Source organism: Choloepus didactylus, chromosome 1 (assembly GCF_015220235.1).
Source record: "Choloepus didactylus isolate mChoDid1 chromosome 1, mChoDid1.pri, whole genome shotgun sequence".
NCBI classification, from domain to species: Eukaryota; Metazoa; Chordata; class Mammalia; order Pilosa; family Megalonychidae; genus Choloepus; species Choloepus didactylus.
This window is the reverse complement of record NC_051307.1, coordinates 233,232,628-233,258,764: the sequence shown is the minus strand read 5'-3', so window position 1 is coordinate 233,258,764 and position 26,137 is coordinate 233,232,628. Positions and strand designations below refer to the sequence as shown.

At 39.8% G+C, this 26,137-nt stretch overlaps 1 protein-coding gene across 1 annotated transcript in view; it reads left to right on the top strand.

Moving 5' to 3' along the window:
- CRBN (cereblon) overlaps positions 1-26,137 on the top strand; it is a 422,075-nt gene that overhangs the window by 311,146 nt on the left and 84,792 nt on the right. The window contains exons 5-7 of the mRNA XM_037800583.1: positions 4,615-4,790; positions 8,545-8,703; positions 22,821-22,973. The gene's annotated coding sequence lies outside the window, so the exon portion shown is untranslated. The remainder of the gene's footprint in view (positions 1-4,614; positions 4,791-8,544; positions 8,704-22,820; positions 22,974-26,137) is intronic.

Genomic DNA, 26,137 nt, shown 5'->3' with positions numbered 1-26,137 from the left:
CATGTGCCCCACATTCAGGGCGGACAGCACCAACGAACCCAAACTTGGTGCACCAATTGGACCCCACAAGAACCAGACTCCCACACACCACAAAGACAAAGTTGGGGAGAACTGACTTGAGAGGAATAGATGACTCATGGGCACCATCTGCTGGTTAGTTAGAGAAAGTCTACACCACCAAGCTGTACATCTGACAAATTAGAGATTTCGGTTTCAATAATCTTTCATATCCTAAAAGAACCCTATCAAGTAAAGCAAATGCCAAGAGGCCAAAAACAACAGAAAATTTTAAAGCATATGAAAAAACCAGATGATATGGATAACCCAAACCCAAACACCCAAATCAAAACATCAGAGGAGACACAGTACTTGGAGCAATTAATCAGAGAACTAAAGACAAACAAAGAGAGCATGGAACAGGATTTAAAGGACATGAAGAAGACCCTAGAAGAGCATAAAGAAGAAATTGCAAGAGTAAAGAAAAAAAATAGGTGATCTTATGGAAGTAAAAGAAACTGTTGACCAAATTAAAAAGATCCTGGATACTCATAATGCAAGACTAGAAGAAGCTGAACTCAGCAACTTCAAGAACCACAGAACAGAAAATGAAAGAACAAAAGAAATAATGGGGGAAAAAATTGAAAAAATTGTAATGGATCTCAGGGATATGACAGATAAAATAAAACGTCCAAATTTAAGACTCATTGGTGTCCCAGAAGGGGAAGAGAAGGGTGAAGGTCTAGAAAGAGTATTCAAAGAAATTTTTGGGGAAAACTTCCCAAACCTTTTACACAATATAAATACACAAAGCCTAAATGCCCAGCGAACTCCAAATAGAATAAATCCAAATAAACCCACTCCAAGACATATTCTGATCATACTCTCAAATACCGAAGAGAAGGAGCAAGTTCTGAAAGCAGCAAGAGAAAAGCAATTCGCCACATACAAAGGAAACAACATAAGACTAAGTAGTGACTACTCAACGGCCACCATGCAGGCGAGAAAGCAGTGGCATGACATACTTAAAATTCTGAGAGAGAAAAATTTCCAACCAAGAATACTTTATCCAGCAAAACTCTCCTTCAAATTTGAGGGAGAGCTTAAATTTTTCACAAACAAATGCTGAGAGAGTTTGCCAATAAAAGACCTGTCCTACTTCAGATACTAAAGGGAGCCCTACCAACAGAGAAACAAAGAAAGGAGAGAGAGATAGAAAGAAAGAAAGAAATTTAACAGACATGTATAGAACATTACATCCCAAATCACCAAGATACACATTCTTCTCTAGTGATCACGGAACTTTCTCCAGAATAGACCATAGCCTGGGACGTGCAACAAGCCTCGATAAATTTTAAAAAATTGAAATTATTCAAAGCACATTCTCTGACCACAATGGAATACAAATAGAAGTCAATAACCATCAGAGACTTAGAAAATTCATAAACACCTGGAGGTTAAAAATGAGGGGGAGATGAAAACATTCCCAGATAATCAAAAGCTGAGGGACTTCATCACCAGTAAATCAGTCCTATAAGAAATGCTAAAGGGAATTGTGCAGGCTGAAAGGAAGGGACACTAAACAATTGACTGAAACCACATGAAAAAATAAAGATTTCCAGTAAAGATCATATGATAAATATAATTACCAATACTACTGTATTTTTGATTCGTAACTCCACTGTTTACTTCCTACAGGATCTAAAAGATATAAAGTATAGTGATAAATCAGTGGTTTTGGACTCAATGTAAAATATATAATTTTCGACAAGAACTACATAAAGGTGGGGGAATGGAGGAGTATAGAGACATAGTTTATGTATCCTATTGAAGTTAAGTTGGTATCAAAGAAAGCAAGATTGTTATAGACTTAAGATATTAAATTTAAGCCCCACGGTAAACACAAAGAAAGTTATCAGAGAATATGATCATAGAGATGAAAAGTAGAGTAGGGGTTAGGAGAAGTGGAGGAAGGGGCAATGGGGAGTTAATAAGAAATGAGTGTAGGGTTTCTGTTAGGGGTGCAGGGAAATCTCTAGTAATGAATGGTTGGAAGGTGATGGCATTGCAACATTGTGAATGTGATTAATCCCACTAAATGGAATGCTTGGGAGGGGTTGGAATGGGAAGATTTATGCTGTATATATGTTTCCACAATTGAAAAAAAAAAAGTCTAAATAGATAATGACAATTAAATGCCATAGATGATCCTGGACAAGATCTAGGAATAGAGGAGAAAAGGCTCAAAAGGGCACAATTGGGACATAAGGAAAAAAATGAAATATGGAATGTAAGTTTTATATCAATGTTTGTTCTAGTTTGCTAATGCTGCCGGAATGCAAAACACCAGAAATGGATCGGCTTTTATAAAGGGGGTTTATTTGGTTAGAAAGTTATAGTCTTAAGGCCATAAAGTGTCCAAGGTAACACATCAGCAATGAGGTACCTTCACTGGAGGATGGCCAATGGTGCCTGGAAAACCTCTGTTAGCCGGGAAGGCACATGGCTGGCATCTGCTCCAAAGTTCTTGTTTCAAAATGGCTTTCTCCCAGGATGTTCCTCTCCAGGCTGCAGTTCCTCAAAAATGTCACTCTTAGTTGGACTTGGGGTATTTGTCCTCTCTTACCTTCTCTGGAGCAAGAGTCTGCTTTCAATGGCTGACTTCAAACTGTCTCTCATTTGCAGTTCCTGTGCATTCTTCAAAGTGTCCCTCTTGGCTGTAGCGCCTCTTCAAAATGTCACTCACAGCTGCACTGAGTTCCTTCTGCTTGCCAGCTCATTTATATGGCTCCACTGATCAAGGCCCACCTGAATGGAATATCTCATCAGTTATCACCTACAGTTGGGTGGGGCACAGTTCCATGCAAACAGCCTAATGCAAACATTCCAACTTAATCCCCACTAATATGTCTGCCCCACAAGATTGCATCAAAGAATATGGCTTTTTCTGGGGGGCATAATACATTCAAACCAGCACAATGTTAAATTTCTTGAACTTCTTAACTACACTTAATGTGATTGCATAAATGAATATTCTTGTTCATAGGAAATGTATATGTGAATTATATTATTCAAGGATGTGTGCAACTTGCTCTCATGTTCAGAAGACAGAGCAATAGATGATGGATGATAGGGAGGGAGGGAAAGAAAGAAATGGTAAAGTGACAAAATATTAAAGTTGGTAGATCAGAGTATTGGTGGAGGGGGCTTGGGGTATGCTGGAGTTCTGTGTATGGGGTTTGTATTATTTTTGCAACTATTTCTGTAAGTTTGAATTTATTTCAAAATAAAAAATAAAAATAAATAAAAACAACAACAACAACAAAAAAAACCATCAATACTACTCAAACTCTTCCAGACAATTGAAGAGAGTAGGATGCTTCCTGACTAGGCATGTGGTTACACTTGGATACAAGGAGGGCCGGGAAACATTGTTCCTGGCAGGACAGCTGCTTGCTAGCAACAACACTATTCCATGGAAAGGGAGGGTACATCTTTACTCAACTGGCCATCTCGGCCATCATTCTTATGGTCTATTACTTCCTTCATAGCTTGAAGGAAGGACTACAAATCTATCTCTATCTCTTAGACTAGATTTATAAAAGGACTGAATATACACAGATATGTCAATATAGGTCACAGACACCCCAAAAATGTGATAAAATTATATGCTTTTACTCCAGAAAAATACAAACCCATGACATTTTGCCTGCAATTTCGTATCTCGCATGTCACAAGATCGGAAAACTCATCAGCAGCTCTCAGAGAAAATGAAGCAAGGCCCAGAAGACAATAAAGCCCATCCGTAGAATCTCTGTGATGTAGAGATCCATAGTGTATGTGAACAAATAGTTTGCATGTTAGTTTGGTTAGTTGTAGGAAAATTATTTTTTTCCTGGGGAATGCCATGTATAAGTGGCTATCTTGGTGGTGGGCTGAGTCCACCTCACACTCAGAGCTGCACGTGGCACCAGCCACTTGCTTTCCTGCTCCTCCCAGCTCACTGTGTCCATGTCCATGAGCTGATTCCCAGTGGCTGGGACTGGTTACCACAGCACCACACTGAGAGGCACCAGGATCACCTACGATCAGAAGTTCCTGCTAGAGTACAGGACCTCACCTGTTGCCTGCATGCCCCTGCATTGCCTCCCTCAGATTCCTGGGGTCGCTATTGCAACAGCCCCACCATCCAAACTGGGGGAGCTAAAGGAGCAAAAGGAGACAGAGGAAGAGATATCCAATGATGCGCAATTTGAAACAGACATCTGATCCCATGCAGATGACTCTGTGTGTGGAATTATAGAGGGACCTGTCATGCCATTTGCTACTGTACCGTCTCTTCCTGGGGTATCCAAAGGCCAGCTGGCCTCAGCTAATCTGGAAGGAAGTGTCTCGCTGGTCCAGGGCCTCCCTTAATTCTCAGGCAGTTAGACCAGGGATAGGAGTGGGCAGCTTGCCAAGCTCTTATCCATACTTTCTCTTTGGTCTGTAGGCCACCCCACCACCACCACCACCTACAGCCCTCTGTGCTCAGGCTGCTTAGTAAACGTTCAAAGAAAAAGAAAATTGGCTATCTTGCCCTCATGATTAGTTACTCCCTCTTCTGTGTTCCTACAGCTTTCCCTCTGGTCTGCTTTCAGAGTCTGATGTATTTAGAAGTTGGTCTCTCCCTCTAAGTTGGTTCACTCATCTCCAGGACCTCACAGCACCCACCACACAGGAGGAAGCACTAGATATGTCTCGAAAGGCATGAGCTGGATCAGCTGGACATCAACACTGAAACACATCTCCAGGTAAATCAGCTCAGCATCTACCTTAAAGAGAAAACGCAGCATGGGCAGGAGTGGTGGGGCGAGACGTACAAACCAGAGCGACTAATTCCCAGCTAACGGGAGGGCGGCCTCCATCTGGAAAACAGATGCAATACTCCCCTTTTAGAGCTAAACATCAATTGAATTTCACTATCCACCAAAAGGAAAAGTTAGCATTGATTTTGTGTTCCTGTCTCCTTAAAGAAAAAAAGCCATTTGTTTATGAACTAAAACTTCATGGCAATTTTTTTTTGTTCCATATTGTGATTATAACACCTAATTTCCTAATAAACGTGCCTGATGTGAGTAGTTGCCCCACATAACTATGAAGCACAGAAGTATAATTATGTAATAAAAGTCTTTTAAGAAACTTTGGTGGGAAGGAAGACAGGCTGAGGGGACAGCTGCTTTGCGAGAACAGCAGCGGTCTACCTGGGACCCACTGTGCCTGAGTGGCCCGTGGATGGCAATTAGAATTTGGCTCTGTGCTTGCATTTGCCACCTTCTAATACTGAGAGGAGCTCCTTCTGTAAGTGAGGCCATGGCCACAGGGCCACTGGCTATTGGAGAAGGAGAAGAAATCACTTCATGGACAAGAGCGATTCTGCTCACTTCCAGGCTGAGACGGGAGCAAGCCCCAGCCTTCCCTGTGGGACTTCGTGACCATGGGCTTGTTCCCAGTGCTGCCTCCCGACTCTACTAGCCCTTCAGATAGAGTCTCTATGACCCCAGTTTCCTGATCTTTTATATACATGGACCTACACAGAACTGGGAGGAAAGGAATAAGGACAGAAGAAGACAAGATGCTGGGCTCAGACAAGCGAGTTTGTTGATTTGGTACATGAGGAAGTTGGGAAGTATAGAAAGAAGCTTTAGAGAAATACTTCCCCCCTTTCATGAAACTTACAGAATTTATCATAATGCACACAAATTTGAGGAAAACTTAAACCACTGACTTCCACTAGGGATATTTGTTTTCTTAAAAATATATTCACTTGGCTGATCTTTATGGGTCTCCTACTATGAGCTAGGAATTGTGCTATCTTTACTTTTAAATTGTATAACCTTATTTTCAAAATCTTTCTTTATGCTATTTAAAGAGGAATTTCTAAGACAAAAGCCTATCTATTTTCTCTCAAGAAATTGTTTCTGGTCAGGTTGTGCCACCACGTTTGCCTTGGTTGGTGTTGACGGTTTTATTTGATTCCTTGTGTGGCCTGGTTCCTAGCTACCTGGGCGCTGGTGGTTATGTGAGGGTTTGTGAATATTTTGCTGCATTCTACTCTGGAAGATAAATCATATATGTCAACGGTGACTTCCCTCAGTAAATAAAGGAGACCGGGCTGTCACGCTTGCCTTTTTGGGAAATATCAGCCTTAGTTAGTCTCTTGCCTCACAGGAGAGAAGAACCAGAAAACTAAGAGATAAATCTTGACAAGGTTCTATCAAAGTGTCTCAGCTCCCCGCCTCCAAGAACGGGACTGTCACTTCAAAGTGATGCAATTTAATTCATGGCTGCTGGTCTACATGCATAACTTAAAATAGGAAAATCAATCTAAAAAACGGGTCGTTTTGCTCATGGATAATATTTTAAATGTACAATTTGATCAGAAGATTACATAGCATCTTGCAGGGAGTAATGGGAACATAATAATGAGAAATTACAGTAGCTGTAGCTCAGTGGTTGGCATAATGGCATCAACATCTCTATCGATTTCTTTTGTATGCGTCAGCTTAAGTACTTACTTGCCTTGAACTTTGGCCTACCGATTAGAAAAACAAAGGGCAACTGAATGAAATGGGATGACAGGAAGCTAAGGGAGCATAAAACCAAAAGACTAGTTTCATGAAAGGGGGGACGTATTTTCTTCAAGTGTCAGAAGAGAGAAAACTCTCCTGGGTTTTGATTCCTAAATTCATTTTTTTAACTTTTTATTTTGATATAATTTTTGTCTTAGAGACAGCTTGTAAAAAAAAAAAAAAAAGTACAGTATGGAGAGTTCTCATGCTCTCCTCATTCAGCTACCCCTTAAATTAACATCTTACATAACCATAGAACAATTATGAAACCTGAGAAATTAACTTTTGAAGAGTACCGATCAGTTTTGTAGAAAGTGCCGTGATTTGGGTTGATTTGATGTTTTCTCATTGTTAGATTGTGATTATGCATTATTGGGAAGGCCGCCACAGAGAGAACTTACCATCCTCTTTGTGTCAAGTCAGGGGATGCATGATATCTGTAGATATTACTGGTCATGATAACCTCAACCACTTGCCTAGGGTGATATCTCCCAGGATCCTCCACTGTGAATTTACTATTTTTCCCTTGTACGTATTCAATATTTGGAAGAATTCCTTTGAAACTACCCAAACACTCTATTTCTACTTAAACTGGCACCCACCCATTTCAGCATCCATCAGTGGATCTTGCCTGCGGCAGTTATTACTGTGATGTTTTAACATTGACTTTCTATTTCCTTCATTGCTTTTGCATTTATTTACTGGAATTGTTCTGTAAAGAAGAGTTGTCACTTCTTCCTCATTTATTTGTTCAGTTATTTATTTATATATATTGACTCATGGATATTTATCTTCTTCTTTGGATTGTAATCCAATCCCATCATTACTCATTTTGCTACTCAAGCTGTTTCACCTTTAGCTGTTCAGAACACTTCCAGGTTGTCTCCTGCATCCTTTCAATGTGCTCCATCCTTTTTGTTTTGTTTTATTTTGTTTTGTTCCTTGAGCCCTGCCTGCTAAGATACTCCAGGCTCATATTTCCCTGCCCCAACCCTTGAATCAACCGGTTCTCCAAAGAGCCCTGGGTGGTTTTATATAGGAGAATAGTGTTTAGAATGGTGCTACTAGGATGTCACAAATTCATTGTTTTAACATCGTCTTTGCCAAGCCAATGCTTCAGGAAGTCTCCCATCCCAACTACCACTACCTCACCCTTAAAATTAAAACACAGACCCTCAGCCTAAAACATAAACACTATGACACATATTCCTGCCTAACAAGAGTAATATTAAGAAATAATTTACAATCAGTTTGGCATAGACAACAAAAAGTCTAAATGGATACCAGCCTTCACACTGGGGCAGGGTCCAGGGCTCCCCTGCTGTACCAGTATTAACAACCCCTGGTTGCTAAATCACATGTTACTGGGAAAGTGAAGGGTTAGGGAGGGGGCTGCCCCACTGGAGGGGCTTCAGACAGCTGAGTCAGGGGACTCAGATCAGCAGTTTCTAACCAGTAGAAATGTTTCTATATTTTAAGAATGGGTACAGCCGTATATGTACATAATATTAGCCTCGTTGTTAATGCCTTATAGTACCAGTCCTCTGCAAACTGGATGCTAATCCTTATTAGTGATACTGCATATGAATCAGTTTAAACTTGTAGCTAAGAGTCAAGAGTCTGGAGTCAGCTCAAACTGTGTTGAATCCCATTTCTGCCGCACACCAACTGTGTAAGCCCAGTCAAGTCACTTGACCTCTCTGAGCCTGTCTCCTTGGAAGAACGGGATAATGAGAGCACCTACCTCACAGCAGTATATACATGATAAAACTCATGTAAAGCATTCGGCATCCTGCCGGGCACATAGTAAGTGCTCAGGAAGCATGAGTGCTATTCCTGCTACTGCTTCTACTACACATCATAATAGTATAGAAATAATTTAAAATCTTAGCTGTTATTTGATGTATCATTGAGATTTTTTTCCCACTCTTTGCAGAACCCACAGAGCATTTACCAATTCAGTGCATTCCCTGCAAAAGGGGAGGAACTCTGATATTTTGTCAAGATGATGATGTAACAACGAGATGGAGAGTTCCACTTCCAGTTATTAACTACCCAGCATATTTCAGTTAACTAGTCAACTTTACATGGAGTGGTAAGATAATGAAATTTTGCTTTGCTTTGTCTTTATGGAGCCAGGAACATTAATTGCATGGGAGAAATTCAATCTCCATTGGCAGGATTAGGTAGGTTATTAATTAGCTTTAGTGCTGTGAATACCTTGGGTGCGGTTTTAAGGTTTGTACCATCTGTAATTATACTCATAGAATACTGGAGGCAAGAGGAATCTTAGTGATAATTTAGTTTGACAGACTTGTTTTGCAGAAGAGGTAATTGAAGCCCAGAAAAGTAAGGTGACTTTTCCAAGGTCACACAGGAGGTAGCGTGCCTGCCTCGGGACTGCAGTGCTTCCTTTCAGACAGAAAATAACATTCTGCAGATAATTAATTAGTGCTTGCCTCTTAGAAGGGAACCTTTTGTCCTGATGACTTTATTTGACTTTTGTGCTGTATCGTATATCTTCTGGCTGGTAGCATCCTGACAGGTAAGCAGAAAAAGACTCCTAACAGTGCAACTCTCAGCTTTCCCAAACATTATGTCATCTCATCATCAACATAGTCCTGTGGTCACCATATTGTAGATGAGAAAGCTTAAGCTCTGAGATCTGGGGTTTGGAATGTCTAACTCTTCTTTGTGATAATCAAGGAAGACTTCATGGAAGAGGTAGCATTTGAGCTGGGACTTGAAAGATAAGTAAAATTTTACCCATTGGACCAGAACACAAAGGTTGGAGACATTCTAGGTAGAAGCAACAGCATGGGCAAAAACTAGGGGTATAATGGGGTGTCAGTCAACAAACTCACTCTCATGTCTTGATTTGTTGTGTAAAACACTATGTGGGAGGTATCAAGCGATAAAGGTATTTTTATTGGTCATGGAATTTCAAGGGCTTATCAAATGGTTAATGAGCAAGGATTGTGTGCATTTTGTGGTTACAATTTTAATAGGCAGAAGAAGGGGAATTTGAATTTTATCTTCCAGGGTCCATAAAGCAGTATTGTGGTACTATATTAACATAATCGTTTTTAAAAGTTTAGTTAAGTTAAAGAAAATCTAGACACGTGGAGACATAGTGTCTTCACCAGAGCAGTTCAAGTCCAGATTAAGTGAGCCTCTTAAATTGACTTTGATGCTTTGAAATAAAATCCTTGGAGCACCAATTACACAATGCCTGAAAAGCAATTATTATCAGTCTCCACTGCTTTCCACCATGAGTTTTAATTTAATTACATCTTCTCTGTTTAAAATGTAGTGCTGTACCATAAGGTTATAGTAGTGGGAAAAAGTTTATATTACTAGAAAAATGTATTTTTTATACTGAAGGTACTTAGTCATAACTGCTTCCAAGACAGGCACAGGTTTATGAACTCATTAATTTCAAGTGGTCATTGCTACAAAGGAATGTTATTCTTCAGAGTTGGGGGAATTGTGATTCCTAGGTGAAATGGACCTAGGAGGAAAGACACAAGAGCTTTATTATCTTAGACCTGCGTGGGGTGCTTTGCCTAAGAGGGCTGTGTTTCAGCCAGACATCTTTATCCAAGCTAAATCAAGTTTTCAGATTTCTTTTATCGACTGTGAATATTTAACGATTACATTTGGCTTCCAACCCCTGTTGATGAAACAGCCGCTGACCCAATTTGTGAATTCTCTTTTCACGTCTGTAATGCTGGGGAACAAGAGTGTGTGTGCTTCCCTGACAGAAAACCAAGCGATATTGACTTTTTACAGAAAAGGCTTTTCCTGTCATTCTCACGGCTCATCGCTTATCTGGCAGCACAAAAATTCCTCCCGTTTCCAAATTCTCAATCTCCCTGGATGGTGGTGAAAAATCATTGCGTTTTTCTGGACTGAAAGAGTCTTTTCAATCATAAGCTCCCGATATATTTTACAGGTGAAAGGATGGAGAGGCACAGTCACTAAATAGATTCCTCAAGGTCACCAAGATGCTGGGCTGGCCGGGAACAGGAATCCAGGGTCCCCCCTTCCAGTCCACTGAGGCACGGAATATTCTGGCAATGAAGCTCAGCTGATTCTGAAATGGGCATTTGGTGTCGATTTGCAGAATGAGGTTAATCTCTATCCCTAGACACTGTTTTTCATTTTTTGGTGTTTTTTTGGTTTTTTTTTTTTTAAACCTTAATCACTGCTTCTCAGAGTCTTTACAGCAGTGTTTAAATGCTCTTTGTGAAAATTCCTGTAAGAAAAAAATTTAATTGCCCATTCCTAAATCCTATACCAAACCTGCTGGATCAGAATGCACCATGTGCATCAAAGTTTAAGAACATTTCTCTTCTCCAGTAGCTCTCAATCTTGTTGTAGTAAGTTGAAGGAGAATGTAAAAATCAATATGGAATCTTTTCAGAACTACCCATTCCAAGCATTCTCCTCTCATCAACACCCATCATAACAAAGTAACTGGCAAGTATAATCTTAAGAAGGGACTCCACCCTCATATAAAAAAACATTGTTCTAAAGAGTTCAGGAACAAAGATTCATCGGGTTAAACATTGTACATGTAGAACAAATACGTTCTATGTATTTATTTCTAGTTCTTATTACTAAAAGGCACAAATATAATAGAATGATTAAAAACAAAGATTAAAGCACAAAAGCCATATAGTATAAACAGGGCTTGGGAGAGAAAAACAGTATAGAAAACTGAGGTTAATGAAATTTGCTAAAATAGAGCACATAGCTAACTTCTGAGCTTCCTGGCAGCCAGTGCAAAAAAAGAAATGCAGTACATTCCAGTGCTCTCATAATCTAATAGCAGTACAAAGGAATGTTCAATTTTTTTTTTCCTAAGCACAAAAACCTGTGAGATTTTAATGGAATGACATTAAATGGCCCTATAGTAACATCTGTCCTCAAAGATTTTGGAAAGTTGTCGAAAGATTATTTGCATGGTTGTTATAGCACATGGCAAGAGCATAGGCCAAAGCAGTAGAATCGTGGCCCCTGTATATCCCTCATTCTCATTTCATTGTATGCCATGAAGAAACGAGAACAAGAGGCAGGAAAGGACAATTTGGAGGGGTAATATGGCATCAGGCAGAGAAAGGTTCTCCACACGAAGCAGTTACCAGGCATAACAAATTTGGCAGCTACCACATCAGACTAAAAGGTAATGGTTCCTGTAGGGATCCAATCAGGGCAGCTTTGCATTAGAGGCACAGGATTCCTCCAGTGCCACAACCCTGTGAACACAGTCACAAACAGGCATCCAACCAGTTACGCTTCAGAGAATTATGGGAGAATTCAAGCTTTAACTTACTTACCCAGGAGCTTACTGCAACACCCCTTAAATTACCATCTCAAATGAGTCAGCATGAAAACCAAGTTCTTGTTTCCTTTGACTGAAAATTGTGTAGTGTTCTTTCAAAATATTTATTAGGACATTTTTTGAGGCTTTAAAAAAGAAAAAGGGAAAAAACTTACCTCCAGGTCAGTCACTCCAGATAATCATAAAGATAATTTTAGTTTTTTATGTGAAGGGGAATAAATATTCAAAACAAAACTGCAATACCTGGCCCACAGGTTTTAACCTACTCCTTTTGAGCAGTGTAATGGAACTCTAAAATACGGTAAGATTGTCCTCTAAAGAGAGAGGCTATCAAAAGTAATGCAAATAGTCTATTTTAGCAATGTCTTCTTGAACAACAAGTAGATGAGGGTTTAAAAAATTTTACTCTCTCCATAATGACTTGCAGTAAGTTTTAAAATTTTGTTTTTATACCCTTGGCCTATCACACCAACCAATATTATCAATCATAGCAATATCTCATCTCCCAAGGAGGAGGCAGCTTCAGATGTAGCAGGCAGTTTTGTTTGAGCTGCCAACTGCTCTGCAAAAGAGAAATGCCACTTCCTCAGCAAGTGGCAATTTCACTCTGGACCATGACTCATATTTCTAATTGCTCTGGAGTCTGATTCTCAGGCCATGATTGAAGTAATCCAATTCAAAAGGGAACTCCCGAGAGATTATTTCTCCATTGCAAAATTGACACATATTAGATAATGGAAGTTACAAGTCTCCATGCCTTTCTTTTCTTTATTGACTTTACTCCTCTCCTGTGTCCATCTCAGCCAAAGAAGATGGAGGTCAGATGTCAGTCTCTAAATAAAACATTGGAAATTCATAACTGAAAGCCACCATGAATTCTGCTAATTCATTCATGGTGGCACTGGACAAAGAATTGGACTGTTAAATCCAGAAAGTTATCAGAACCACTGGAACCGTGATAAACAGAGGGTGGTGTCTACATAGCACTGCACACTAGAACTTTGAGATGTAATCCCCTCTTCCCACTCCCAAACCCATCCCCAGCACATTTAGCAGTTGCACTGGTACCACCTTCAAGTTTGGTGGCCTGACATAGTCATCACCACCAAGCCGTGGAATAGTGCCAAATGATAATGGAAATCTGCATAAATAAAATGTAGGACCCAGTGCAAAAGGAAAATGCAGGCCTCTTGTTTAAAAATTATTAAGTATTTCAGGATGGTGACGGCAGAGCATTAAAGCAAACATGCTCCCTTCTGAGTGTGGGCCCTGTGTGACTCACAGGTGTCACACCCATGAAGCTGGCCCTGTCTGCATGGTTGCTCCCTAGGGGCTTAGCGAGTTCTTTCAGTTTTATCACCGTTAGACCAGTGTATTTCTCCTGATCTTGTATGAAGATCTCAGGATGAAAGAGACTTCGGGGTGAACAGGCCCCACCACCATCTCATGAGTGACCCTCTTCTGCTGCATCCCTGCTTTATGTTCTTTCCCAAAGGGTCTGAATCTGTAGCCAGTCATTTGCCTGTTTTAGAGCTGCTTCTACTCCTGACGTCTGCGTGACTTCCACACTTCCACTTTAAAGACTCCTCTTTTCTTGTGTCAGACATCGCCGTTTCCTTCATTCTGTGATATGATTTCAGTACCTTGTTGGGCAATGAGTATTTACCTATATTTCTCTTACCATGTTGTGTCCAGATCTAAGAATAATATTCTTGGCACTAACCAACTCATAGAATTGCCTGCTCTCCCCCTCATTTTTCCAGATACGAGCTTTGTGCTGTAGAATATTTCACACCCACGTCACCTCTCTGAAAGCCAAGGCTTCTCCATTAAAAATGAAAGGATTGATAGGGAAGATTCTAATAACTGTTATAGATCCTTCCACATTCTTTCTCTCTCCTTTAACAGTTGGAAGGTATATAAGTGGATGCAAAACCTTTCTTAAAATACCAAGGAGGTTAAAAGCTCCCAAGATGACACACTCCATAAAATCCTGATAGAGCCAAATCTGGAATAATTGTAGCCCTGAGTATCCCCTGACTCCAGGACTGGTGACAAGTGGAAAGTGAAGCCTCCCCCCCCCCCACCCCATCCAAAAACAAGACCCTACTTTCTTCACCTTATCTGACTAACAGAGTTGAAAATGCAAATTGCTGCATTCATTTTGAAGCATAAACACCTTCTACCCTATCCCTTCCCTGAGAGCAGGCTAGGGAAAGAGGAGAAGGAGCGTCAGGACAGCAGAACTGAAGGATGGGATCTGTGAGTGGTAGCACAGAAATTCCAAGTGGGGCTTGTCCAAAGAGAAACTGCATCTTTTACTATTTTGTCCTAGGCCAGACTGCAAAGTTCAATTTAGAAACAGGAAAAAAGATTGTTCTGAAGAACTAATGATGACAATCATGCTGTCCATTTTACTAAGAATTTCCAGTAATCCCAATAATCAGACTAGTCAGTATTATAATCCTCTTTTCTAAGATGGGGCCTGGAACCATTCACAAACAATACTGTGTCTGACCAACCCAATATTGCTTGAAAACATTATAAAAGAGTGGAAGAAAAATGGATTTCATTGAGGTAGGAGATTGGGAGAAATGCTACAACACTCAAGAGAAAGAGAAACCGTAGTGTGAAACGGAGGCCCTCTGAAAGCACTGTCTAGTTCCCAGCATTGTAGCTCAATATTTCTCATGCTGGTTTCCCACAGAACTTGACTCCACAGTGTTAAAAGGTGTGTTGATAAAACAAATGTTCCATTCTCAAACACATTTGGGAAACTAATAAAGTAAAACTAGGCTCTATGCTGCAGCACATTTTAGGGTCGTCAACGTATGTCATAAATTTCCTAAAAGAGGATATAGTAGCATCATTTATAGTTATGGTTTGAATTGTGTCCCCCTAGAAGAGTCTATCAAGTCCCAACCCCCGGTACCTCAGCATGTGAGCTTGTTTGGAGATATGGTCATTGTAGCTGTAATTCACTGAATAAACATGTGGTCATTCTGGAGAAGGTGGGCCCGTAACCCAGTAAGGCTGATGTTCTTATGAAGAGTGGAGAAGAGAGACAGAGAGAGACACACAGGAGACACGGCCACGTGAAGACAGAGGCAGAGACTGGAGTGACAGCTCCAAGCCTTGAAATGCCAAGGATGGCGGCCACCACCAGAAGCTAGGAAGAGGCCAGGGGATTCTGCCCCACAGCCACAGAGAGAGCATGGTCCTGCTGACACTTTGATTTCGGAGTCCAGCCTCCAGAACTGTGAGAGAATAAATGTCTGTGGTTTTAAGCCACCAAGTTTGGGGTATTTTGGTAAGGCAGCCCTAGGAAGTGAATACATTTGCCAAACACTTTTGAAGTTTTTGAAGAACACTTCTTTGCTTCTTTGACATCAGGAATCCAGGATCTGTGGCTCTACGGTTGATTGTACTTCCAGATGGCTGATCGAGTATCTGAAAGCACTAATCCTGAGCCACTGCATCCTTGTTTCTCTCTGCCCCAAGGAACTGTGGAGATGTGAAACCTGTAAATAATTCAAGAAAAAAAGAATAGCCAGTCACAGCTGCATTAAAATGCATCTTCAATCTGATACAAGGTCTTCGGGATCTCAATGAAATCTTCCATATTAAAAACAAAAAAAGAATCTGTATTCTGGGCACATCAATGATATCTGAGTCTGAGGCAGTCACCATTAGTTCTTTATAAAATAGGACCATTTCCAGCAATTTCTAAATCAATAGGTATCAAAGCCGCCTTTCCTGCAGCCACCCCACATACAACATAATGCTTAAACTGACTTTTCGTGAGAAGTAAGCATCACATGTTTATAATATGCAAACAGATGTGATTTCAAGAATAGCTGCCAATGCATCTTCCATGCTTTTGTCCTTAGAGGCTTAAGTGACTTGCCCAAAGTCACTCAGAGCTAGTTTTCTAAAAAGATCATGGAACTCTAAGTCTTTGTGCCGGTGAAGGCTCCAGGATGGCATAAAGCACTGATCAGGCTAGGCAGGAGGGATAATTGGGAGCTCATTATACTGTCTACTCGACATTGGGTAATAGTCATCAATACAGTGTTACTGAGAGAAATTATATCAGGGACACCAAATGGAACAATCCTTTAAACAAGAAGACATAGTTTGCAGGTGCAAACAAGCATGAAATAGAATTCTCCTTAATGAGTTTCCATTACTAGTTAAATACATAATCAAATTATTTAGTTCTTACTCATGGCAGTGGGAAATCAATTATTAATCATAAATCTGGAGATGTGTATTGACCGTCTCAGTATGTGTCTAACCTGGTCTGTAGTGAATGAAAGTTTTAATATTATCAAGAGTGTGTTGTCATTAGCACATAGATCAAAAGCAGCTGAAAAGTTTTCTAGAATTTTTAAATAAAAGGGATATAGTAAGATACAATTTTAATCATGTGTTTTCAAGAATTGGCTCTAGAATACTTGGACATCCATGTTCCAAAAAATAAACCTGAACCCAACTTTGTGCCTATAAAAATTTAACGCAAATTGGATCATAGACCAAATGTGAAACTTTAAACTAAGACACTTCTAGAAGAAAAGATAAAAGAAAATCTTTTTATCCTTGGGTTAGGCCACAATTTAAGTATGAATCTTAAAAGAAAAAAAGTGATAAATTGAGCTTCATCAAAATTAAGATCATCTCTTCAAAAGACACTATTAAGAAAATGAAAAATAAGCCATAGAGTGGGAGGAAATATTTGTAAAATATATATTTGATAAAGAATTCTCATACAATGATAAGCAAACAAACATTTTAAAAAAATGGGCTAAAAAAAAAAAAAATGGGCTAAAGGCTTAAACAGTCACTTTTCCAAAGAAGATATATGACGATAAAGAAACATATGAAAAGGTGGTCAACGTTGTTAGTCATTAGGGAAATGCAAATTTAAACCATATGGGCTACTATTATACAACCATTAGATTGACTTAACTTTTTCTAAGAAATTGACATGTGCTCCCCAGATGTGAACTGTGGTAGGCAGAATAATGCCCCCAAAGATGTCCATGTCCTATTCCAATGAACCTGTGAATATGGTGTATTTACATGGCAAAGGGAATTAAGGCTGCAAGTGGAGTTAAAGTCACCAATCAGCTGACATTAAAATAAGGAAATTATCTTTGATTATCTACGTATCCATTGTAGTCACAGGGCCCTTTAAGTATGAAACAGGGAGCCAGAAGAGTCCGAGTTAGAGTGATGCCCTGTGAGACACACCCAACTGCCTCGCTGGCCTTGAAGATGGAAGGGGACCAGAGGCCAAGAAATAGGGGCCACCTTTAGAAGCCAGAAAAGTCAAGGAACGCATCTCTGCTGACACCCTGAATGGATCCTATTGAGACACATTTTGGGCTTCTGATCTCCAGAACTGTATGATAATAAATCTGTGTTGTTTTAAGCCACAAAGTTTGTTGTAAATTGTTACAGCAGCAATAAGAAACTAATCCACACTCTAACTGGAATTTTATTAAATTTCTGATAGGAAGGCAAAATGGTGCAGCTACTTTGGAAAATGAACTTTGGCAATGTCTTATGAAGTTAAGAATACATCTACCATCTGACCCAGTAATCTCATTCCTGTATATTTACCCTGGAGAAATGCAAGTGTGTCTCCATACTATGTTTCTTGTTTATTGAGACTTTTTCCAGAATTCATCAATGTATAAGCAAATTTTTGTGGTATATTCACGCAATGGGATACTATTCAGCAACAGAAAGGACTGAACCACTGATACATGCAACAACATGGATGAATCTGAAATGAATTACACTTAGTGAAAGAAGCCAGACACAAAAGTCTATGTACTATATGATTTACTAGAAAAAGTACACTGTAAGGACAGAAAACAGAAAACGGTGGTTGCCAGGAGCTGGAGTGAAGAGGAGATTGAATGCAAAGGGGCAAGAGGGAACTTTTGGGGGGCTGAAACTGTTCTGTATCTCGAGTGTGGTGATGGTCACATGACTTTGTGTTTGTCAAAATTCATAGCGCTGTACACCTAAAAGTGTGAATTTTAATATATGTAAATGATACCTCATTAAGTCTGAATTTTAAAAATACATGCATACATACATCCATAAATAAAATTCACAATGAAGTACTGCTTGAAAGGCAAGGTCTATTTTAAGTCAAGAAATTGGGGAAACACTATCTACCCCATCTATTTGTGGCTCCTTTCTGCTGTCTCATAAGAGTCATTTTTTAGAAATATGGAATTTTAGATCTGGAAAAAACTTTAAAGATCAGTTAGTCTGTTGATTGTTAAACCTTTTTCAGGTTTCAGAATCCTTTCCCCAAATAAATTGATATTATTGGTTTGTAACAGTGTGAAACACTCTGTTCATCACCTCTTTTAACCCTCACAATATCCTATAAGACAGGTATTATTAATAATAGTGATCCTTTGTTAATAACAGTAACAGTAATTTTGCAGGTGGGGAAACTGAGGTTTATGTAGCATCACGCAGCTGGCCGGTGATGGAATAACCATTCAAACTCTGTCAATTCGATTCTAGAGCCATATTTCATAACCATTATATCACTCAGCCTCTCTTCTGTGGAATCCCTACATGAAATCCCTGCAAAACAAATACATGTGGAACTGCTGTAGCTGCTGAACGAGTGCATTTGTGTATGTGTACGTGTGTGTGTATGTTCTGAGTGTGGAGGCTTAGACCCTGCTGATTTCACAAAAACCTCACACAGCAGCAATTATCACAACTGATCTGGCCCAGTGATATGCTCATGTAGGGAGGTATTTAAAGCCAAGGTCAAGCGACTTGCTCTAGGTCACACAACAGCTTGGTGACAGAGGCAGCTCTGCTCACTCCTGGTCAAGCGTTCCTTCCTCAACACAATGCCAACTTACAGCACAAAGCCCATTTTTAATACAAATATCCCCTTAACCCATGTAAGACAAAGTATAATAGAAAAATTAACTTAAGTTGGATTTCCCCCTGTGCCATATTTTTCCATTTTAAAAATAAAGATGATTACACTGAAAGAAGGAATGTTGATCCCAAACAGATGGGCTGCGGAAGGGTAAATGAAGACCCAAATACTTCCCTGGCCAACTCTTTCCAAAACCTGGGCTTTTGCCATTCCGCATTCATCTCACTCTTTCTTTTTAATAGTGTTTGTACGTGTTTTACAAGTCCAGTAACCTAAATCAAGTTTTATAAGGGAGAAGTGAATTGGATTTGTAGTTCATAGGCAACACTTGCTTTTGTCTACCTCTGTCCTCAAATGCACATTCTCTTTCTGTTCCCTTGACGCCTTCATTATATTGGAGTCCCCTAAGCCTGCGGTTTCCACTGAACCGACCTTGCTAGGGACAACAACCTTCACTTGGAGGAAGCTCCAAGAAAATCCCTGGAAAATATAGCAGTTGATACAGTAATGCAGACCAATTAAAAACTCGATATTGTAAGGTGCTAAAAAATGAGGTATGTGAATTTAACTGTACAGATTTTCACCTTAGAAAAGAGCAAATGGATTTCTACATTATCTCATTACAGAGAACAAGGTTAAGGACTGGTGGTTTTAAGTAGTTTTCAATAAAGGTGGATGTGATATATTCTCAGTTCATTGATGAGTCTGATTCTGTTAGTTCCATTGACCGCCAATAGATATTCTAGGAGCTAGTCCAGGTTAGCATGTCTTTTATTAAGCACTGACTGTATAACAGGGATGTACTTGCTTCATTCATTCAATGATTTATTGAGCAATTTCACAGTGCTCAGTGTTTTTCATATATTATCATATTGAATCCTGTAACATTCCTGGGTAGCAATTATGGTTATTCTTATTTTTCCATTTAATTCTCTATTTTGATTTGTTATTTGTAAAATGCTGAACAGATTAAACAAGTTATTCAAGGGTACATGTCTATTGAGTAATGGAATCAGAATTTAAACACAGGGCTATCTCGTTCCACATCACAGGCTTCTTTCTGTGGGACACGCTGTCTTCAGAGGAGGAAGTGATGTCAGCAAAGCACAATTAGTGGTAGAGAATGACGAGAAGACAGATCATTAGTGTCCAGACAGTGCTAGAGATGGGAGGGGGAGGGGAAGAAGGCTAATAGAACACGATGAACAGGCACTCCACGCAAATTTGGGGAGGAAGAAGAAGGTAATGTCTTTGTTAAGTCCTGGAAAAAGACACAAAAGAAATAGAAGATAGAAACTTCAAAGGATTGTAATTAAATCACATGGGGAGAAAGGGACTTGAACTAAATCTATGAATGATGGTATTCCCTCTTCTCAGTTCCATGGAGGAGGAAAAGGGATGGTGGCATCAGATCTGGGTAGCCAGAACTCCAGCCCAGTGCTGTGGGAATGAACTGATCCAGTATCAAGGACCAGGTGAAAATGATAAACATACAAATGTAATACGCGGTGGGTGCTACTGTGGATTGTGTAGTGCAGAATCAATTGCCATAAGAATAATTGCATGATATACTTCTAAGGTATGACACTAACACAGACAGTTGTAAACAGAAGGGTGTATGGGAAAAATCTACCTATTACATACTAGGGACTATAATTAATAGGAATACCACACTAGTACAGCACAAATACTAGGGACCAATAATTAAGGGCTGACAAGAGCTATGATGTATTTTGGGTCATGATAATTGTTTAAAATGGAAAGTGATGAGGATTGTACAACTAAGTGATGATAACGTGAGATACGGATGGATTATCATGGACATAACATTTGCTATGTGAATTTAGGAACTGCCTACTTTATAAGTCAAGCCCTTGATCTTGAGGCTTTCCTGGGTGAAACTTATGGTTGTAAAGAGGAGGCTAAGCCCACCTATAATTATGCCTAGGAGTCACTTTCAGGGAACCTCCTTGTTGCTCAACTGTGGACTTTCTCTCTCTAAGCCTAACTCTGCAAATAAATTCATCACCCTCCCCTCGATGTGGGACAGGACGCTCCCAGATAAAACAGTTTTCCTGGTGATATGGGACACGAATTCTGGGAATGATCCTGACGCTGGCATTGAGGGATTGAGAATGCCTTTTTGACCAAAAGGGGAAAAAGAAAGACAACACAATAAGATTTCAGTGGCTGAGAGAATTCAAATAGAGTCAAAAGGCTATCCTGGAGGTTACTGATATGCAAGCTTTACCTAGATATGCCAAATGAACACAGTATTATAAGCCGAAGTCAACAGTAGTCCTGAAAACCCTAAAGAATACCCAGATCCCTAGCTGAGATTCTATAAAAGTTTCACTCACCAAGTTTATTCTTCAGAATCTTAAATCCTTTAGAGAACTCCTATGCCGGCTAAGTCCCAAAACCCAGAGGCAATAGCCTCTTCAAGAACATCAACCAGATGTTCATTTCCCATAATGTCGACACCCCCTTTCAACATGAATAAGTTAGGGTGGTGTTCTGATTTGCTAATGCTGTTGGAATGCAAAACACCAGAGATGGACTGGCTTTTATAAAGGGGGTTTATTTGGTTACACAGTTACAGTCTTAAGGCCATAAAGTGTCCAAGGTAACACATCAGCAATTGGGTACCTTCACTGGAGGATGGCCAATGGCATCCAGAAAACCTCTGTTAGCTGTAAAGGCACGTGGCTGGCATCTGCTCCAAGTTCTAGTTTCTAAATAGCTTTCTCCCAGGACGTTCCTCTCTAGGTCGCAGCTCCTCTTCAAAATGTCACTCTCAGTTGCTCTTGGGGAGTTTGTCCTCTCTTAGCTTCTCCAGAGCAAGTGTCTGCTGTCAATGGCCATGTTGAAACTGTCTCTCATCTGCAGCTCCTCTCTCAACTCCTATGCATTCTTCAAAGTGTCCCTCTTGGCTGTAGCAAGCTCGCTCCTTCTGTCTGAGCTTATATAGTGCTCCAGTAAACTAACCAAGGCCCAGGCTGAGTGGGCAGGGCCACACCTCCATGGAAGTTATCTAATCAGAGTTATCACCTACAGTTGGGTGGGTCACATCTCCATGGAAACACTCAAAGAATTACAATCTAATCAACACTAATATGTCTACCCACACAAGATTGCATCAAAGATAATGCATTTTGGGGGGCATAATACATCCAAACTGGCACAGGTGGTCACTGCCTAGACATCCCTGAAGATCAGGAAAGTGATTAAACTAGAAGAAAGGGTAGCAACAGACAAGATGGAATTTAACACTGGTTATGAATACTGAATTTCTATACAATTTTCTTTTTCGTGTTTTCTGGGGTATTGGAATAGCTAGAGGGAAAGAATTGAAATGGTAGAATTGTAAAACATAGCATCTTTGAAATGTGTTCTATAGCTACTTGTTGAATTGTAATTTGGGGGCTGTCACCTTTTGTATATTTGTTATATTCCACAATGGGGAAGTGACTGAAACTGTGGAACTGTGACCTATGATATTCTTTGAAATTTGCTCTCTAACTGCTTGTTAAATTGTACTTGGAGAGTTATCACTTCTATGTGTATGCATTATATTCTACAATTTAAAAAATGAAAAAAAGAATAATTGCCATAAGAATTCAAGGGAATAAGTAAACAAATGGGCAAGGATATGGAGCTGACTATCATTTGGGGCTGCCCAACACATTTATCCCCCATCAGAATTCCTGTGGTAAGAGAACATACCTCCTTGACATAGAGATGGGCACTTGGCCAAAGCGTGGCCAGTTACAGTGTCCCGTTTTCCTGGATACAGCTATTCTTCAAGTAGAACCAACTAGACTTCTCTGGGATTGATAAACAGATAATGGAAAAGAGACATTTTCTTACCACAGAGGTTGCCAAACTAGAAAGAAGTGAATCTGCGTTGCCAATATCCATTTTCTTTGCCTTGTAGAGAGGACCTGCCTGCAAAATAAATCAAGCAGAGAGCAGCAGAAGTGAGAGATGGAGTTCTAGCAGCATTGATTTCCTTATTCAGTCCATGAGATGCAGGCTCAAGCGGTTTTCCTTCGGTTTCATGAGCCGCTCCAGTGTCCCTGCCAGCTGGGTGAGTCAACACCTCCTGTTTTTGCTGTTTTTATTGCTTTAAACCAGTTTGAGATGGGTAACTAGTAATTGCTAAAAAGTCCTCACATGAACCTGACATAAACATAAAATTCACGCTAGAAACACAAATCATCAATCTGCATATGAAAATTTCCTAAACCACCCTAATAATTAAAGAAGTGGAGATAAACAGTAACATCTTTAGCTCCCTATCAAACTAAAGAATAGCAAAAGAAGTAATGATGCCCGGGACTGGTTAGGGCACAAGAAATGAGTGCTTTCACACCTTTGGTGAGAGTGTACTCTGGAAAGCCATCTGACCATACGTATCAAAATGCGACCCGTGCATTCTTTTGAATTTTGCATGCTTCCTCTAATAACTGATCTCAAGAAGATAACTGTATAAGCTCATAAAGGTGAATGGGCAAAAATGTTTATTGCAGTTGTTTATAATAACAGAAACATTGGAAGAAACCTAAATACCCTTATTTAGGGGATTGATTTTTTTAAAATATGGTATGTCAATGAAATATAATGCTATTCAACTGTTACAATGATTATAGAAAATTCTTATGTATTGACACAGGAAAATGCTGACAACATACTGATGTGATCAGAGTAGCAAGTGTAGTATGATCTATTTTGCATTTAAGATACATGTGTTTATGTAGGCATAAAAAAGCCTGGAAGTTCTGGTTATTTCTTGGGGACCCAGGGTAAGGAAGAAAATTTTACTTCTGCTGAATTGTTATTTCACAAAAGTTTTCCGTTATTCAAAATTCAAATGCGTCTTTCCTTCCTCCCTCCCTCCCTCCCTCCTTCCTTCCTTGCGGCTGGGTTGTGGGAAGCCATGGGAGAAGGATTAGAGCAGTACAGCCCTAGGAATCATGTCATGGAAGAAGTGGGTCTGGTTAGGCCTTGGTTAAGTGTCCTTGAATAAAGAATAGCAAGACTAATGGACAAGATACGGGATGAACCAGGAAGATTTTTAGTAGTCCTTAAAATAAGAGGTGGATCTGGTTAAATCTCCATCCCTTTTTCTGCTTTCCCACTTCTCTGCCACACCCCACAGTATTGTGACTAGATCTGTATGCCTGTCCCCTACTCTGGATCTGTGTTGAAGTTGTCCAAAAATCAAAGATTCAAATCCTAATCAGTAAGATGTGTAGGGAAATAAGACAATCAAGTCATTATTTTTATTTGCTGAATTGGGCTCCATTCTAGGAATCTCTAGAAAGTTGGCAGCGTTTACTGAGCTGCCGGAGAATGGTCCCAAGTTTTAAGTTGAAGCATTTGAAATTGTCACCACTAAGCCACTTTGACCTACTGAAACAGAGAATTTATGTGTATCATCTTAATATATCCTTTCTAATACAGAAATTGATATTTACATGAAATCGTATCTTCAGAAGCCCATAACTACTGATTAAGAAGTGGTATATGTTCAGTCTGACCGGGTATTTGGTCTCCCAAATTTGGTTGATGTGAAAAGCTGTGGTTACACAAATTGAACTGCATAAGTTTGCTATGATTATTTCAAAGTCATTGGCAGAAATTCAAGTGAAAGCTCTGCACCAGCAACAAACAGTTCAACTCTCTGCTCCCTTATACCGCACACAAAAATGTGAGAGCAAAGCTAAATCAAACAGTGATTTGTACTTTTTAGGTAACCTAAGTTGTAAGTTGCAAAGCAACGAAGATAATTAAGAATAATGTAAAAAGAAGTAAAATTGACATAAGTCATATGAAAAGGATAACAAGATTTATCAACTGGGCTGATTTTGAGGCAGGTTGTAAGTGGGGTAGATTTGGAAGGCACCAAAGCAGATGATTAGATACAATATTCAGCCTAATGTGCAGAAAAGCAATCTCTATGACATAAATCAGTTTCCTCAACTCTAATTCAGGGAACATGGAAGGTTTTAATAAATATAAAAGTAAATTTATATTTATGGCCACTGTTGATCCATTTGATGTAAACTGACATTATCATAACATTATATTTTAATTCATTGCTTTAGATACTTTATTTAAAAAAACACAAAATAAACTGGAGGAAAACGTCAGCACCATTTTCAGAATTATTTTTGCATTTTCTCATAATTATTTCACTCTATACCCATTTGTTTCCTGCGTCAATATCACAGAGCTCTTGCAGCTAATATAGAACATTTGGTTAACTGTTGATGAGACATGGGGGAAAGACATTTTCCAATACTGATCTTTTTATATAAATGAACCAAGTTATTCACATTTGAAAAAATTTTCCATGACTGATGATGCTACAAGGAGTAGACTGTGTCCAGAGAATTGTCCAGAGCTTTGGGGTGTTTATTTCTCAAGAGTTAGTTTCTAGCAAAGGTAAGATACACTGAGGTATAACAAACAAGCAGAGAGGACAGATGTGGAAGTTAACCAAGAGTAGTTGTTGTTCCCAAATACTGGGGTGAGTAGAAGACTCATGAATATGCCCAAATTAAGTCATCAACAAGAGGATACCTTCCTGAAGAAGGCTGCTGGCCTCCAGGGTTCCCCTATCAGACAGCAAGGCACACGGCTGATGTCTTCTGGTCCTTTGCACCTGGGTCTTGTTGCTTTCAGCTTCTGATTCCAGTGGCTTTTTCTCTGAGCATTTGTGGGTTCTCTCTTAGCATCTCTGGGGTGTTTCTCTCTCTCTAAGCTCTCTCCAAATGTCTCTGCCTTTTAGCCTCTCACAGAGGTCTCCAGTGAAGGATTAAGACCCACCTTGAATGGGCTGAGTCACATCTCAGTGGAAACAACCTAATCAAAAAGCCCCACCCACAATAGGTCTCCACCTACAAGAATGGTTTAAAAGAACATGACCTTTTCTGGGGTATTTAACAGCTTCCAAACTACCACAGCTGCCATGACTGCATTGCCAATGTTTTGTGCTGGGGGCTGCCTGGCCTGGAGCAGCTACAGATCCCTTCTGGTTAGTGGGACTTCTAGTCATTACCATCATGGTGGCCTCGTTGTTTTGCCACTTATCATCTGTCAGGGAAATAATTCAATCCACTGCTCTGGGTGAAAGGAAAAGAGCCCCTTCTTCCCCCAGATGATGAAATGGGAATATTTGGGGGCAAATGGGTGGAGTGTGGTGTTTTATCTTGACCATGTGCTAATATTGTTAGTACTAAGTATAGA